A 16,152-nucleotide genomic window follows, 5' to 3' on the forward strand; every position below is an offset into this window, starting at 1 on the left:
CCAAAAACCCGTTTATCCAATACAGGATTATGGGACACACACATCACAGGAAGCACAGGGCACAAGGCAGAGACACCCTGGATGGGATGCCAGTCCATCACAGGGCAAACACTCACTCACTCGCTGAGGACAATCAAGAGACACTAATTCACCAAACTGCATGATCTTGGAAAGCAGGAGGAAACCCGAGGAAACCCACAGGAACACGGGGAGAACATGCAAGCTGAACATGCAGAACCAGGAGTGGGAACCACACCCACAAGCCTGGAGGCGTGAAGTGAGAGCAGCTGGTCTGCAGTCCTGAAGGGAGCTGGAGCGCCATTTCTTTGGAACAGTGTGGAGCCGTCCTCCATTACTGCTTATCCTGTACAGGGGGGTGGGGAGCCTGGAGCCTGTCCCAGGTGGCACAGGGCGGGGGACACGATGGACAGGATACTAGTTTATAGCAGAGCACACAGTCACACATACAGACTCACACTAAGGGCAGCTTAGAGATTCCAATCGGCTGATCGCAGTTTCATGTTCTCCAAAGTAGGAGGAGAAAGCCCACATTGGAAGAACATGCAAACTTCACACATACAGCAGGGGGGACAGGAAACAAGCCCAGAGACAGAAGTTACACCCCGAGACCCCACACCCCCCCACAATCACACATACTGTTAGGATTTATTTAAAAAATTATTTACATTTTAATGCTACAAAATGATGACTGACTATGAACTTCATATTCCAGAACCGTGTTGGAATCTATGCTGACTTTAAGAATGTTACCTTACAGGATTTACCTGTTTCTGTGCCCTGTACCTACAGTAAGGAGGTGTGATCTCTGCTCCTTCAAAGCAGACAGACTCACTCGCATATGATTACAGTTCTAGTACTTAGCAGATACTGTTACCGAAAGTGGTGAACAAGTGAGGCAAACATGACACTGCAAACATGACACTGTAAACATGACACTGTAAACATGACACTGTAAACATGCTGCTGTCAAGGTGCTGCCTGGGCACTAGTGCAGCTAGGCTGGTATTTCTGGGCTCCACAGACATCACTGGCGGTTGGTGTCGTGGTCACCGGGATGAAAGACTCGTGCAGCAGGTGTTTGTCAGATAACAAACAGGGACTTACTGGGATCAGGATGGGAGGCTATGGAACAGGCAACACATAAGGAACCACATCAGTGATCGAACTGGGGAACACAGGACCAGGAAGCACTTAAATGCAGGACTAATGATGGAAGAGACTGGAGGCAGCTGGGAGTGTTTAACACGAGGGCTGGAATGAGACGTGAGACCAACAAGCAGCAAACATTGCCTCTTAGAGCCATGTCAGGGAGGAGGCGGGACATTTAATTACATATTTATATAGCGCATCACAGAGTCGTCCCAAGGGACTTTACATAGATGTGTAGTCATACATTACAACATCATTAAAGAGAGTAATACACAAGGGGAAAAAGGAAAGAAAGATATTAAATAAAGAAAGCCAGATGACAACGGAGGAGAGGAACCAAAAAACCCCAAATAAGGAGAAAAAAAGACCTCTGGGGGTCCATTGTCAACTGGCTAACCAACCCCCCCAGGCAGACTAATATTACTGAGAACAGAAAAGAGTGGAGCTGCTTGCTAAAGGCCGGGTGTGAGGTGTGATTAAAGTATGTCAATAAGCCTGTTCTCCACACTGGCCTGTGTAGGGTGGCACTGAAGGCTGCACCCAGGATGACACAGTTAGCAGGTCCCATTCGCAGTGTCACCCCTCCATGGGACTGAATCAGGACTCCAGCTCAGATGGTGCCCCCCCTGGGCAGCACCTGGAAATGTGGGGAGGCAGAGAGCATGGATGGTCAGAACACGCATTGACACATAAATGGACAGACATAGTGGATAAAAATGGCATTGCTTAATGTGACAGTATGCCCCAACCCCCCACCCCACCAAAAGCATGCGCTCCGGCCATGAAGTCCAAGGGGGTTCGACAACAGAGATGGAACCAGACTGGACTCTGGACTAGACAGGGGACGACAGAACAGATGGTAGACAGGACAAGACCAGACAAGACTAGACAGAACATTAGACAGAGAGCAACACCAGACATAAGAGCAGTTGCAGGACACCACTAAGGACATGGAGCGGATAAAGGAAAAGCTAGGAACCACAGGTCCAGCAGTCCTGTCAGACCCCAAAACAGGACGGACAGGTGGAGGGTCAACAAGAACAGGGGCACAGGATGCAGAAGACAAGGAGAGATACAGGCAGGACAGTGCAACAAGACAAACACTGAGGCACAAAAAGGAATAACATGGGGCATCCAGGGAAGCCAGGCGAAGACTCGGGGCTGGGGACCCTCCTAGGCCCCTTTCCAGGTGAGGCTGAATTCCGCCGAATCACAGGACCAGAGGTCTGAGAGGGCCAGCAGGGCCGGAGGACGTGAGGGGTTGGGGGGCGATGAGAGAACCGCAGAGCAGTAGGGCAGCAAGGAGACAACAGGACAGGAACAGGAAGATGGCAAGGGACATACAGGGCAAGAGCAGAGACTGGCAAACCCTCTCTGGGAGACAGACATTCTGCCTGCCACTTTCTTCGACTCCTGTTGATACTGGTGACCACCCCAGAAACTGGGACCAGAGTAACCAGAGTCTGGGATGAAGGAGGGACCCACGCAGCAGGACCCAGGGCAAGTCCAGAGGGTTGCACTCTAGCAGGACATCCTCTGGATCCATCTTCTCTGGGCTGGTGGCAGCCTGCAGGCATGTCGGACATCAGGATGGAAAGTGGGCACCAGCAGGCTGTCAGGAAATGAGGGGGGTGCTGGCTGGACATCTGGGGACACTGAGGTGGGTGCTGGCCAGGCATCAGGGGACAGCGAGGTGGACGCTGGCCAGACATTATGGAGCAGTGTGGCAGGTGTCGGCTGGTTACCAGGGAATCGTGTCAGATTCTATGAGAAGCCTAGAGGCAACCAAGGCCTCACCTGTGTTGGACACTGTGGGTGCGGCCTGAGCGGCCCTCTCTGGGCCGGAGCCTTAAGTGCGGATGTAACAAATGCAACGGCTGGCTCTCCTGGGCCAGATGCTGTAGATGCAGTGTCTTTCAATCACGAGTGCGCTTCCCTAACCATTAAGTCACCACTGCTCACTACTATGTGTACTATTAAAAGAGGCAGTAGAGTCTTGTCCAGCCAGCTGACAAAACGTTTCCACATTTAATTGGAACGAAGGACGGTAGGAACCATCTGTATTGTGTGCAGATTTCCAATAAAACCATGTTGAAGCAAAGCCCTACCTCTACTGTGGTCCAGCACTCTGACAACCATAGAACTAGGAGTGAAGCCTGTTCTTCTGTGTTGGAGAGCTTTGGGGAGCATGTTTTGGCGAACAGGGGGACCACAGTAAATCCCGGAGAAGCATCATGTTGTCAGACTTCAAGTGACAATGAGGACGCAGGTCGCCCTACGACAAACGACATGGAGTCGGCGGGCTCCTTTTCTCCAGAGCACCCCACCTCTGCGGGGTTCAGCACACTCACTCCATTCCAGAGGGCCCTGAGGATCTCCGCTATAGATGTCACACCCTCCACTTCGGAGTCCGGGGAGAGGGCGGCTATGCCTTCTGTCAGAGATGGGCCATTCTCTCTGGGGAAAGATGTACTGCGGCCTGAACCAGCGACATTAGGTATGCTTGACACAAGTAGCAGTGATTGGCTGTAGGGACCTGGGAAATCTACTGGGGCTTGTCGAGTTCCGTCAGTCTGTTGGGTGCCAGGATGGAAGACTCTGGGAGCAGGTGTTGTCAGACAATAAACTGGGATTTACTGGGATCAAGATGGGAGGCAAGGGAACGAGCAACATGGAGGGCACCACATCAATGGGGAACACAGGGCCAGGAAGCACTTATACAGGAATAACAAGGGAACAGACTGGAGGAAGCTGGGAGTGTTTAACATGAGGGATGGAACGAGACGTGAGACCAACGAGCAGCAGGCATGGCTTATTAGAGCCACGTCAGGGAGGTGACAGGACATGACTTTTCGGAGCTATGGTTAGGGTTAAGATTAGGGTTAGGTTAGGCTTAGGTTTAGGGTAAAATGTTTGTGGCAGAGAGCGGTGAGTAGTACAAGGACACGACTTCACCACCTGGGGAATTTCACCACAGGAAAAATTACTCTAAATTAAGAGCACACAAGTTCATTTACTGAATGGAGCTGGACGTGTTTGTACTATTAACAGTTTGTTGAAAATATAAAACAAAGAAACAAGACAAGCGCTTTAGCATCAATAACCTTAAAAATAAACCAGCAACCAGCCTTTGACCACCGGCTGACAAAATGCAAGCAAGAAACAGGTGTCCGGTGAGGTTGATCAAAAGGGGGAATGGAGTCCCCTAAACTAACACACACACACACACACACACACACACACACACACACACCTGTGCTCCACCACACTGATCCCCACACAAATATACTGCACACGGTGAAAGTGTGAACACCACCACCCCAGACCAATCAAATCTTAGTCAGACAGATCAATCGAGGCAGCCATTGGTATACAAATAAACGGAAAACAAAAAGAAAATACCCCAATCTAACAAAGAATCTGAGTGTTGAAATCTATGAAGAGGGCAAACAATGAGTAACAGAATACAGGACGTCACTCTGTATCAGTCCCAAACAGAAAGAAAGGGCGGCCTAAAGTCTGTTAAGTCGCAAAACTAGGGAATGAAACAGCTCCAAATGCAGGAAAAGGTGCGACGATCCTTAGTGCGTTCCAGGGCTCCCAGCACATCGCCGATGTCCCACCGAGGATCAGGAGCTTCAAGCAGCAGTTGTTGGCTTGAAGGTGACAGCACTTGAACACTGCAAGCTTGGCACATCTCTTTGTATACAATGAGCTATCCTTATATTTTGAAAATTTTTTAAACTTATTTAAATCAGTAAAAGAAATTACTTCCAAAAAGGATGGAATCATGTATACTATCACACAATATACCCAATACCCCTTGGCACCATGTTAGTGTGAATGGAGTTTTCACTCCAGCCCTGAGGGATTCAGAGCAGACACAAAAGATTGTGAACCCATGTGTGATTTACAGTGAAAGGTGACTGAACACAATGTTATGACTCCACTGTTCAGCATGGTTCAGCACCATCTATATTTCTATTATTTTACAAGGTATTTTACTTGTGGTTTTATCCATACAGAGGACATGAGGAACATGCAGTCTGCTAAGTCATGATGTTACCTTTTGTTAGGTGGCTACATTTACATGCCTTAACGCAATTAAGATGTTTTCATGTAAACAGATTCATCGGGGAGCTCATTTATAAAGGCTCTGTGTGACTGAAAAAGATGAGAAGCATTCATACATTCATTTATGGGAAGACTTTAGGACTTACAAAGAAAAATGGTTTGTGAAAAAGACGCACATTTTGTTAACGAGGTTGAAAGAGATGCTGTTTCAACAGAATCCTGTAGAGGGCACTGTGTATGCTAAATCGAAGGCTCCAGGAAGGTATTCGGCATTTATAATCATAAACAATAATTCAAATATTTGTGGCCACATGGCAATTGGCTCTGATATTAATAAGTTCTTTAAAATGAAATTGTTTAAATTCGTGTACTGAGTTGTATGCTGTTTGAATATTCAGATATTTTTATTAGATATTTCACCTTAAAGCCCTCTGAAATTGGTCCTCTTTCATTAAGACCGACTTACAAACAATGTATTTCCTGCCCAGGTTAAAGGCTTCTTCTCCACACTCCCTGTACGGGGGATAGTGCTCACAGCGGCACATGCTGTGCAATTTATAATAAAGACATTTTGAAAATACAAAATAATGTATGAAAAAAATGAATAAGCTGTAACACATACATTTATTTCAAATACAAGTTTCCCAAATATCCCTGTAATGAAAATGGTGAAATTACCCAGGCTTAATGTGATATTTCATTTGTAACACATTTGTTCTTCAAACTTCTACATTTTAAATCTTTGGCTACAAGATCTTCTTCTTCCTGCCAGGATCTTTCCTTTCCTTTGATCCTCGGTTGTTGGAATCTGCTCTGCTGCTTGGAAGTTCCCCGGGGAGTTAGTGTTGGGGGGTTCTGGTGGAATGTGACCATCGGCAGCCATGGGCTGGATAGCGCTGCGGTGCTCAGCCTGGCTCTGTGCCCTTCTAGTGGCTCTGTGCCCTTCTAGTGGCTCTGTGCCATTCTAGGGGCTCTGTGCCCTTTGTATGCACAAATATTTTGCACACATGACATTACCATGCATATAGTATTTCTTGTATATTACAAAATACAAAAACACTGATCAAAGTCTTTAGAAAAAACAATTATACACAATAAGTCAAATATGAATTATAAAATACAATTTTCCAATTAAAATACTTTTTTTTTTTAATATATACCTCAGAAATTGCACATCCCTGATTATGCATTACTTTCATGCTGGCTTGAAACTTTTGTTATCTTTACTGTATCATTACCCTCTTTTAAGACACGTTGTCAATGTTAGCTTTCATCCTCTGCAAGTATTAGAATGTAATATACAATGTGCAGTTAAAAAAACTGGCAATGCACCAATATGGCTGCGTTAGACAATTGCACAAGCGTACCTGAGCTATTGTGACACACATAAAATGTATGATCACTTTATTATTGGGAGATTTTGTATTTTACCTGAATGACTTTATGCAGTATGTGGTACCTCAGAACTCGAACTTAATCCATTCAGAGCACAGGTTTGAATCCTACAAAGTTCGAGTTCTGACCGAATTTTCCCCATAAGAAATAATGGAAAACCAATTAATTGGTTCCCGGTCCCAAAAAAAGTACACGTAAATATGTTTTTTTTTTTTTTGTAGCACTTAAACACAAAATGAACAGGATAAAACAAGAATAGTATATACTGTACTAAACACATCTAAGCTCATTTATCAAAACAGTAATTTGTAAAGCAAGAAAATCAATATATCCAAACAATGTGTAAAGTTTTTTTAAAAAAACAACAATGTGTCATGCCCCCGTCCGCTTCTTCCGTGAGCCACGCCCCCTCGTTAACCTCGTGTGGAATCCCCGTGTTATCAGCTGTTTCTGGTTCTTGTCATTAGTCCTCTGTATTGAGTCCGCGTTTCAGTTTCCCTAGTACGATCATTGTATTGTCCGTCTGCGGTTTGTCTGCTTTTCCTGTAATTAAATACCGTATTTCCCGTCTCTGCTCATGCTTCCCTGATTTAGTGCATGCCACAATGACACCTTTTTATAAACCCAGGCACAGCTCTACTACCTTGAGTCATACTGTACTAATGGTTTGTATTTAATGCAGGAACAAAAGCAAAACATTTTAAAAATGAGAAAAAAATTGAGTGTACAATATGAACATTGGAAAAAATGCACGAATAACACTAATAGTAACATTTTTAAAAAGCACTATCAACAAAAATTCACAGCGAATGCGAGGCTGAGACTGAAGCGTTACGCTTTGTTTCCGCTGAGAGCCGTGCCGCGCGACTCATTTTCCCGCGCGTACAAGTTATCTTTTGGTTCGACTTCTGAGGTTCAGATCGAGTGCTAGGTAGTTTTTTCGAACTGGTTGGTTCGACTTTTAAGAAATTCGAGTTCTAATAAGTTCGAGTACCGAGGTACCAATGTATATATTATTTTTATTAAAGCTTTAAGTTTTCTTAATGTAACAGACATTAATTTTTGGACCCACTTCGCACGCAGCCTGGTGCCTCTCCTTCATTTTGTCGAGCGGAGCTGTAGTAGGCAGAAGCACTGGTTTCGCTGCTTCATCTTTTCTCCTGTTTTATAGGTTTGTGGGGCTTTTAGGCTTATTTTGCCGTATACAGATAACTTAAAGCGTCCAATCAATCTTATGATTGATTGTGTAACGATAGCGAGCGCGTTTGGTTACTTATTAGACCACTGATGTAAACGGGCGGTTTGGCTATCACTTAGCCAACCAAAATGGCGCCGCCCGTTAATGAAATATAATTTTATTGATGGCTTCAGATTTAGTTTGGTTGTGTTTATGTTAAGGGTGCAGGCGCCGCGTAGAAACGCTGTGTTTGAGGGTTATATGAGTATAAATGTGTTGAAAATATCTCAGACGTATGCAAGGTTTTTTTTTGTTCAGCCACCAGCTCGTGCAATACAGTTTCAGTAGTAACAGAAGATGTTGGCCGTGTGCCAGTTTTCTTTATTTTAACTGCCATGGTGGATGGTGGAAGCTATTAAGGAACAGTACGAACTGTACATGCAGACTTATTGTTACAGTACTGTTTTATTATTTATTTGTTATTTGACTTACAGTTTTAATCCTTGGCCTAAGTTGCCTGTGAAAACGACATTAAGATATTGTAAAGAAAATGCAAGAAAAGCTGTATGGGGGGAAAACAAAATGTATGTCTGCCATCCGTGAAATTAAAGATTCTGCTGAGCGGATCACCGGTTTCGCTGCGTCATCCTTTCTCCTATTTTTACAGGGATTCAATCTGATAATGGTCCGTGACTGGGACTTGTTACAGATTTTTGGGGGCTCGTCCAGGATCAGCGCCGCCTGTGTTTGGAGGACGTCGTTGATCCAATGATCCATGAACCTGTGGACCAGCATGACCTACATCATAGAAGCAGCAGGGCTGAGAGAGTCCAGTACATTTGTTTCCAGAGCAAGGGACTTTCTCAAGGCCAAGGGCATCTGATGATTGATCACAATGGCAGACAGCAGAAAGAATCTGATCTGGATGGTGAAGAAGGGACTCTTCCGCCTCTCATTGGAGGAGGTCTTTCAAGTTGCAACCAGCATTCCGGGGACATCTGACGAAGACCCAGTTAAGTTAGACATTAATGATGAAGAAAGTTGTATTGAATACGTATGCACATAAACAGAAAGCTCACAATTATTAGATTTAGAGAATGAAGGAATGTCACAATTGTGGTTTGTAAACGAGATGATTACTGACATTATTGGTAAACATGGTAGAGATATACTCTCTGTTGAGATGGGAGGTCATGTTACTGTGCCAGATGCTAATGTTTTGTCTCCCCCGCCATGTAATGTGACTCATGCTAACGCTCTTCCTATAGACATGCACACAGAATCATCAACAGCAGAGTTAGCCTCCCAAAGTAAGGCTCTTGAGTTGCAGCTCACTAAGTTAATGTCAAGTTATGGCGAATTGTGTCAACAGCTTAACAAGGGTAGTGTTACAATTCATTCATGTACAAATGAAAACGATGACGCCCAGTCTAATATTGCTGTACATTCACCTGTCTGTACTGCTGACTAAGCTGCCACCAACACCACTAAAAGCATGATTGCCCTCAAGGACCTCCCCCTCCTGCAGAGGAAAGGATTAAAAATTCATGGAGGACAAATGGTGAATTTTTATGCATCTGAAACATGCTTCAGAAACATTAGCCAACTGATTGACGAGGGACTGAAAGAAAAGTATACAGAGGATGAGATCAGTTGAGCAGTGTTTTGCATTATAAAACAGGATATGCTTGCTAGTAAAGATGACATGTCCATTACAGAGATAAAGAGCTTTTTACAGTTACATTTGAGAAAGAAAAGTAGCACTGAGCTCTTTCAAGAACTCATGAACGCTAAGCAGCATGATTATGAAACACCACAGCAGTTTCTGTATAGAATAATGGGACTCAAGCAAAAGGTGATATTCACATCCAGACAGACTCAGATATCAAATATGAAGCACGTACAGCACAGCATGTATTTCTGCGTACAGTCTGTCAAGGCTTGAGTGAGAAGCATAACGGCTTCAGGCGGGAGTTGAGGCCACTCCTCTCCAACTCTATGGTCACTGATGAGACCCTTCTCTGGCAAGTCACTAAAATAACAAGTGAGGAGCATGAAAGAAAACTGTGTCTGGGACACAGCGCTCGCCCCAAAACTGACCCATGTGCGAAGTAGTGCAGTGAATACCAGTGAAGTAAGTAAATGGATGTGTAACCCTGACAGCTGGTAAAGATGAGCTCATCCACCAATTGAGCATTCAAGTACAGGCCCTAACTCAGGTAGACAGTTCTCTGCAGACAAAAGCAGCAGCACAGACAAAGCCATCGACATCTGATTCTCAACTGCAGTGTTCATGCCAGTATACCAACAAACCAGATAGGCGGTCATCTGAAGTGCGACCGTCAACCGCATCTGCCAGTGGACCTGTTTTTGGACTGGCTACAGATCAAGAAAGAACCTGCCCCAGACGATATGCAGAGAAGTGGGCTTCTAGAATGAAAGAAGCCTATAGAGTTGCATCCAAGAACAGTCAGCAGTCCAGTTCTCGCGCCAAGGGGTACTATGACCGCCATGGGAAAGGTATTGTCCTTGAACCTGGTGACTGGGTTTTGGTACGCAATCTGGGCAACAGGGGAGGCCCCGGTAAGCTAAGACCCTACTGGGAAAACAGTTTATGTGGTGGAGAGAATTGCTGAAGGTCCTATTTACATGGTGGCACCAGTAGCTGGTGGAAAATGTGTAAGAACCTTACACCGAAACCTGCTTCACCTTGCCCATAGATCCACAGCCCCAGAGACTTCCATCTGTACAGCAGAGAGGAGACACTCCTACTCTACCTGCAGAGCCCCAGCATCGAAAGAGGACGAGAAACAGTCAGCCACATAAACCTGCCTCAAACACAGGGTATTTGAGTAGTGACTCCTCGGATGATGATGAATCACGTTATTGGCTAAGGATACCTGAAAGACAAGAATTTGCAAGCACACAGCCTGTACTTAAGTCTCAGAGGAGGCCCAATTATGGGATGACCACCCATATAGTCCCAAACCGCCTGCTGAGATCCGAAAGGGAAAACAACATAAACTGAGCCTGACAGTGAGATGCAGGAAGAAGAAAGGTTGGTGTTCCCATCGACAGTCAGTATACAACCTCCTGATGACTCACATAGCCCTCCCCAGGTGTGGAGGTCCATTCGTGAAAGGAGGCCTACCCAGAGGCTCACTTACGACTCATTGGCCCAACCTTCATACCAGCTCTGGACAGTATGCAACACAGTGGGAGCCCAGGGGCCCCTACCAAACTGGGCGATCCAGAAGTACCCCATGGCGTACTGCTCACCCGTGAACACAATGCCATATACCGCTCTTTGTCAAATTTTCCACTGCACTACTTCCATACCATACCATGCACTGCACAACTAGTTGGATGTTAAATCTACACACACTTACTTGAAAAGATTATGAGGTTATGAAAGGTTCTAAAGTTAGATTATGAAATGTCTGGAGCCATTTTATTTTTGTCAGGGAGTGTGATGCATAAAATGGATGGTCACTTTATTATTGGGAGATATAGATTTTTTTACCTGATTGACTTTATGCAGTCCTATATATGTATATTTTTTTATTAAAGGTTTAAGCTTCTTTAATGTAACAGACATTAATTCCATCATTCCACAAGGAGTCAGTGTGGCGCCCCCTTTTGGACCCACTTTGCACGCAGGCTGGTGCCTCTCCCTCATTCTACCCAGCAGAGCTGTAGTAACCAGAAGCACCGGTTTCGCTGCGTCATCTTTTCTCCTGTTTTTACAGGTTTGTGGGGCTTGTTTTGCTGTATACAGTTAACGTAGTGTCTAATTAAGGATGACCCTAGCAAGAACCTTACCCAGCAGGCACTGAGAGCGGTGTTATCCCTCAGTAGTTGGCGCAATCCAGGTGATCTCCCTTTCCAGATAAGGACTACAAGTCCCGTTTTCCAGTCAGTTGGGATGATGCATGACTCCCAAATGGAAACAAAGATTGCCTGCAATACCAGAAGGACCAGCCCAGCGGATCACAACTGCAGTGTCACCCGCCCTGACTGCAAGCCTCCGAGGAACAGCTTCAGATGTGCGTAATGCTTTGATTCCTCTGTAAGCAGGACGTGGGTCACTAGGCCACAGATGGAGTGTCACCTGCTCGTAGATTTGTCTAACAAATGCCTTTTTATCTGCCCTCACAGCTGTCCTTCTTAGTTCCACTGAGAGTTGTCACCAAGTCGGGCACTGCGACTGCTCTCTATAATATCCAGGGTGCCCTGCGAGATGATACATCTCCTTCTTGGAACACTGGCAACACCGACACAACCCTCGGCAACCTTCAGGATCTTACCACAGAAGGTCTCCCACATCACATTAGAGTCAGCAATCGCACCCAAGTCTGCAAGTTCCTCACAGAAACTGTGTGCAAACTCATCAGAAACAGCCTGATCTTGGAGTCTGGCTAAGTCCAGCCTCATACTCCTAGTAGGTGATCCAGCCTACTGGACCTAAGCTGAATCTTCAGAGTAGCAACAACAAGTCTGTGATCAGAATTCACAAACTGGCCACTTCTGTAGACCCTGCAGTTCTGCAGGAGCCTCCAGCATCTGCCCACAAGGATGTGGTCGATCTCCTTCGCTGCATCACCAGTATTGGAGTACCAAGTCCAATGATGCAGCTCAGGGCGTACGAACCAGGATCCAGCCACCCGCAGCCCCAGAGGAGTGTCACCTCGTGGGCACCCTCTAACCACCGAGTGAATTTGCGAGTAAAATGTCTCCCTCAACGAGAGATCACTCACCGCGGTCGGAGCATACAGTGAAACAACAGACAAGACACCCTATGAGTGCCTTAGCCTAAGTCTCATAATACGCTCACGAGTATTGCTCACTGAATGCCATTAAAGGACAGAAAAATCGAGCAATTAGCAAACAGCAGTGCTGTGCTCACGAACTTCTTAATCTTATCTTATCCTATGTTATATTCTGTCATATCCATCCATTTAACAAATGAATTTTTTATCCTATTGGGCTTATCCTATTGGGTCCATAGTCTATCCCGGAAGCTATGGGCATGAAGTAGGGAACAACCCTGGACAGGGGACCAGCACTCCTATGGGCAATTTAGTAACTCCAATTAGCCTCAGCATGTCTTTGGATTGTGGGGGGAAACCAGAGTACCCAGAAGAGACGATATGGGGAGAACATGCAAACTCCACATACATGCAACCTAGGCGGAGACTGTCAGAGGTGTGAGACAACAGTGCTAACCTGCTAACCACTGCACCACCATGCCGCCCCGTTCTGTCATACAATCTTATCTTAACTTTATCATAACTTATTCTATCTTATGTCATACAATCTTATCTTAACCTTATGTTAACTGATCCTATATATTTTTTTAAATATTCCCTCCACCAACCCCCCTCTAAGGAGGACTACTTTATTTATAATTAATCTAATCCTATGTTATACAATCTTATCCTAACCATAACTTATCCTACCTTAGTCTTAACATATGTTATTGTGTCATGCAACCTTATCTTAACCTTATCATAACTTATCCTATCTTAGTCTTAACTGATTTGCTATCTTATGTTATACAATCTTATCGTAACCTTATGCTAACTATTTCTATTTTTTATATATATATTCCCTCCACCACCCCCCCTCTAAGGAGGACTGCTTTATTTATAATTCATCTAATCCTATGTTATACAATCTTAACCTTACCGTAACCTATCCTATCATAATCTTATTCTATGTTATCCTATCTTTCTTATCTTATGCTATACAATCCTATCTTATATCATATAATCTTATCTTAAATTTATGGTAATTTATTATGACTTTGTATAACATAAAATAGCATATAAACTATCTTAACTTGTCCTATCTTAATCTCATCCTATGTTCAACAATTTTATCATAACCTGTCCTATCTTAATCTTATCCTATGTTATCTTATGCTATAGAACTACATCTTAACATATCCTAAGTACTTATCACAAATCTCGTCTAATTATGTGCTGAAACTATAGTGAAATGTAGCTATGTGCATTTGGCTGATAGCCCATCTCCACAGCCAGCTCCTGAGCCCTGGGCATGGTACTTAGCTGGTCCAGTGCATTAATAGGAAAGATGAACTCATCTTCATCAATCCTACGCCTCTTGGTTGCATGAGTACCCTCATTATCCTCATTCTTCCCCTGTTTTGCTAAGTTAATTTCATTTAAATATCTGTTCCAAAATTCCTGACACCAGTAATAAGTGTGACGATGGCGCTGGAAGCGGGCGATCGTCGGGCAGGCGAGCGAACAGGAACAAGCAGGCAGTCAGGATCGGGACAAACAGGGGATTTATTAAGGAAAGCAGGACAAGAACCGGGTACTGACGCTCACAAACATCAATGACAGACAAGGAAAACTGGGGAGACCAGGACTTAAATACACAAGACTGATTGAAAGCAAACGGACACAGCTGGGTACGATCCGGGAAACACACGTGGGTAAGCAGGGGGCATGGCACACAGGAGGAGCGGGCGAGCTGGGCATGACAATAAGTAAAGCACTTGGCGTCATAGGTCATTTTAGAGTACTTGGTTACATAAAAGTTATACAACCAATTGAATTTTTCCAGGTGAGATGAGGCGGCTGCAGCATGTGCTGGAGCCTGATGCAGAGGGGTCAGATGAACCAGGCCTGGAGCTGAATATGGATGTGGAGCTGGGCTTACAGGTGTAACTAAGTGTGGTGATAAAAGAGAAGAGCCCATAAAAAGAGATGGGGATGAAACAAAAGGGGAGGGGACTGAAGACGGAAATAAAAATGAAGAGGAGGAGAAGGTTGGTGAGCTGGGCTCAGGCTCTAACCCCTTCTGTTGGTCATACCTCCTTCTTCGCCCTGACCGGCCTCCCGCCGTATTTCTACGGCGGCCTGTGCCCTGCTGGTTGCCACCGGGATGGCAGCAGATCCAGGGGAGACAGACTTGGTCAGGGAGCTGGCTGCCGGCGGCCCGGTGCGGCACTTCTTCCGACGGCCAGCATCACTGGAACTGGTTTGTCCTTTGGGATTATAAAGACAGAGGACAGCATATTTAATTAAAATGAATCCTTATGTCACTGTACAACAACACTACATCACAACCATCACAGATATCACACTCGGCAGTCGGTATTGCACACTGAGAAAAATTCTGCCGTCTTTATTCGATACAGGAAACACACGCTTGGGAAACTTATGCGCTGATCTTGACTTGGGCCGTCTGCGTTTCAGCAGGGGAACCTGAGCTATAAAAACAAGCCAGTTTGTGCACAGATTCCCTGATACGCAGAACAACAGCGAAAAACAACACTGGAAAGGTTCATGTGCATCAAATATAGCAGCCCACTCAATCCAAATGCTGGCATCAACAACTGACTATTAAGTCAAATCCTTTACATATCTTACACTTTCCATAAGTTACATTATTTACTCACTCTCAAGGTACCGAAACTAAGATTTCCGCTTTTCCTGATTACTACTGCGTTTCCCCGAAAATAAGTCCTAGCATGACTTTTTCAGGATGCTCGTAATATAAGCCCTACTCCAAAAATACGTCCTAGTTATTGTCCCATGGATTGTACGGTAACTAAAGGGGGTGCGATTATACTACGATAAGGCTACATGGACAAGAGGCGCTCATTTAAGGACAGAGCTATTGCTAAACATGACAGATTGGGGCCACTGGTTCTACAGGAAACTGAGTTGTGAGATATTCAGGACGGAATTTGGAGCTTGGAGATTTATGATGATGTTCCAGAAGAAGATGACATGACGACTTTATTTGAATAAACATATACAGTACACAGATTTTTGTTCATGAATTAATGCACCATTAAATTGGAACATATTTTTCTACATGGAAAGACATGTTTTTGAATAAATGTGGATTTTTGTTCATGAATACCGGTAAATGTACTGTAGTTTGTTATACTTGGGAAAATAAGACATCCCCTTAAAGTGATTGGGGCCACCCGACATCCTTTGTCAGCACTTAACTCCAGCAAGCACTTAGCCAGATGTCTGAAATGTGGCACAGAGAAACTAGATATATGCGATATATTCATGAGTTCACGCCTTACACATATATCTAGTGAAATTTGGTGTGGACGTGCTGGACACATGCCTGATGAAGTGTGCAAAGTTTCATGAGTTCACACCTTACACGACATATTTGGTGGACTTTTGAATTTAAGTTCTTAATGTACAGAAATGGGAAAAAGGGCAAGCTTACTTCAGGGGATCTCACGGCTGAACCGTACAACCTAGGGGTCTGAAACTTGGCACAGACAAGCTAGATCCATGGCCAAACAGCACTCTGAAGTCCCATGGATGTAGCCC

The sequence above is a fragment of the Brienomyrus brachyistius genome, unplaced genomic scaffold (assembly GCF_023856365.1).
Source record: "Brienomyrus brachyistius isolate T26 unplaced genomic scaffold, BBRACH_0.4 scaffold54, whole genome shotgun sequence".
NCBI lineage: Eukaryota > Metazoa > Chordata > Actinopteri > Osteoglossiformes > Mormyridae > Brienomyrus > Brienomyrus brachyistius.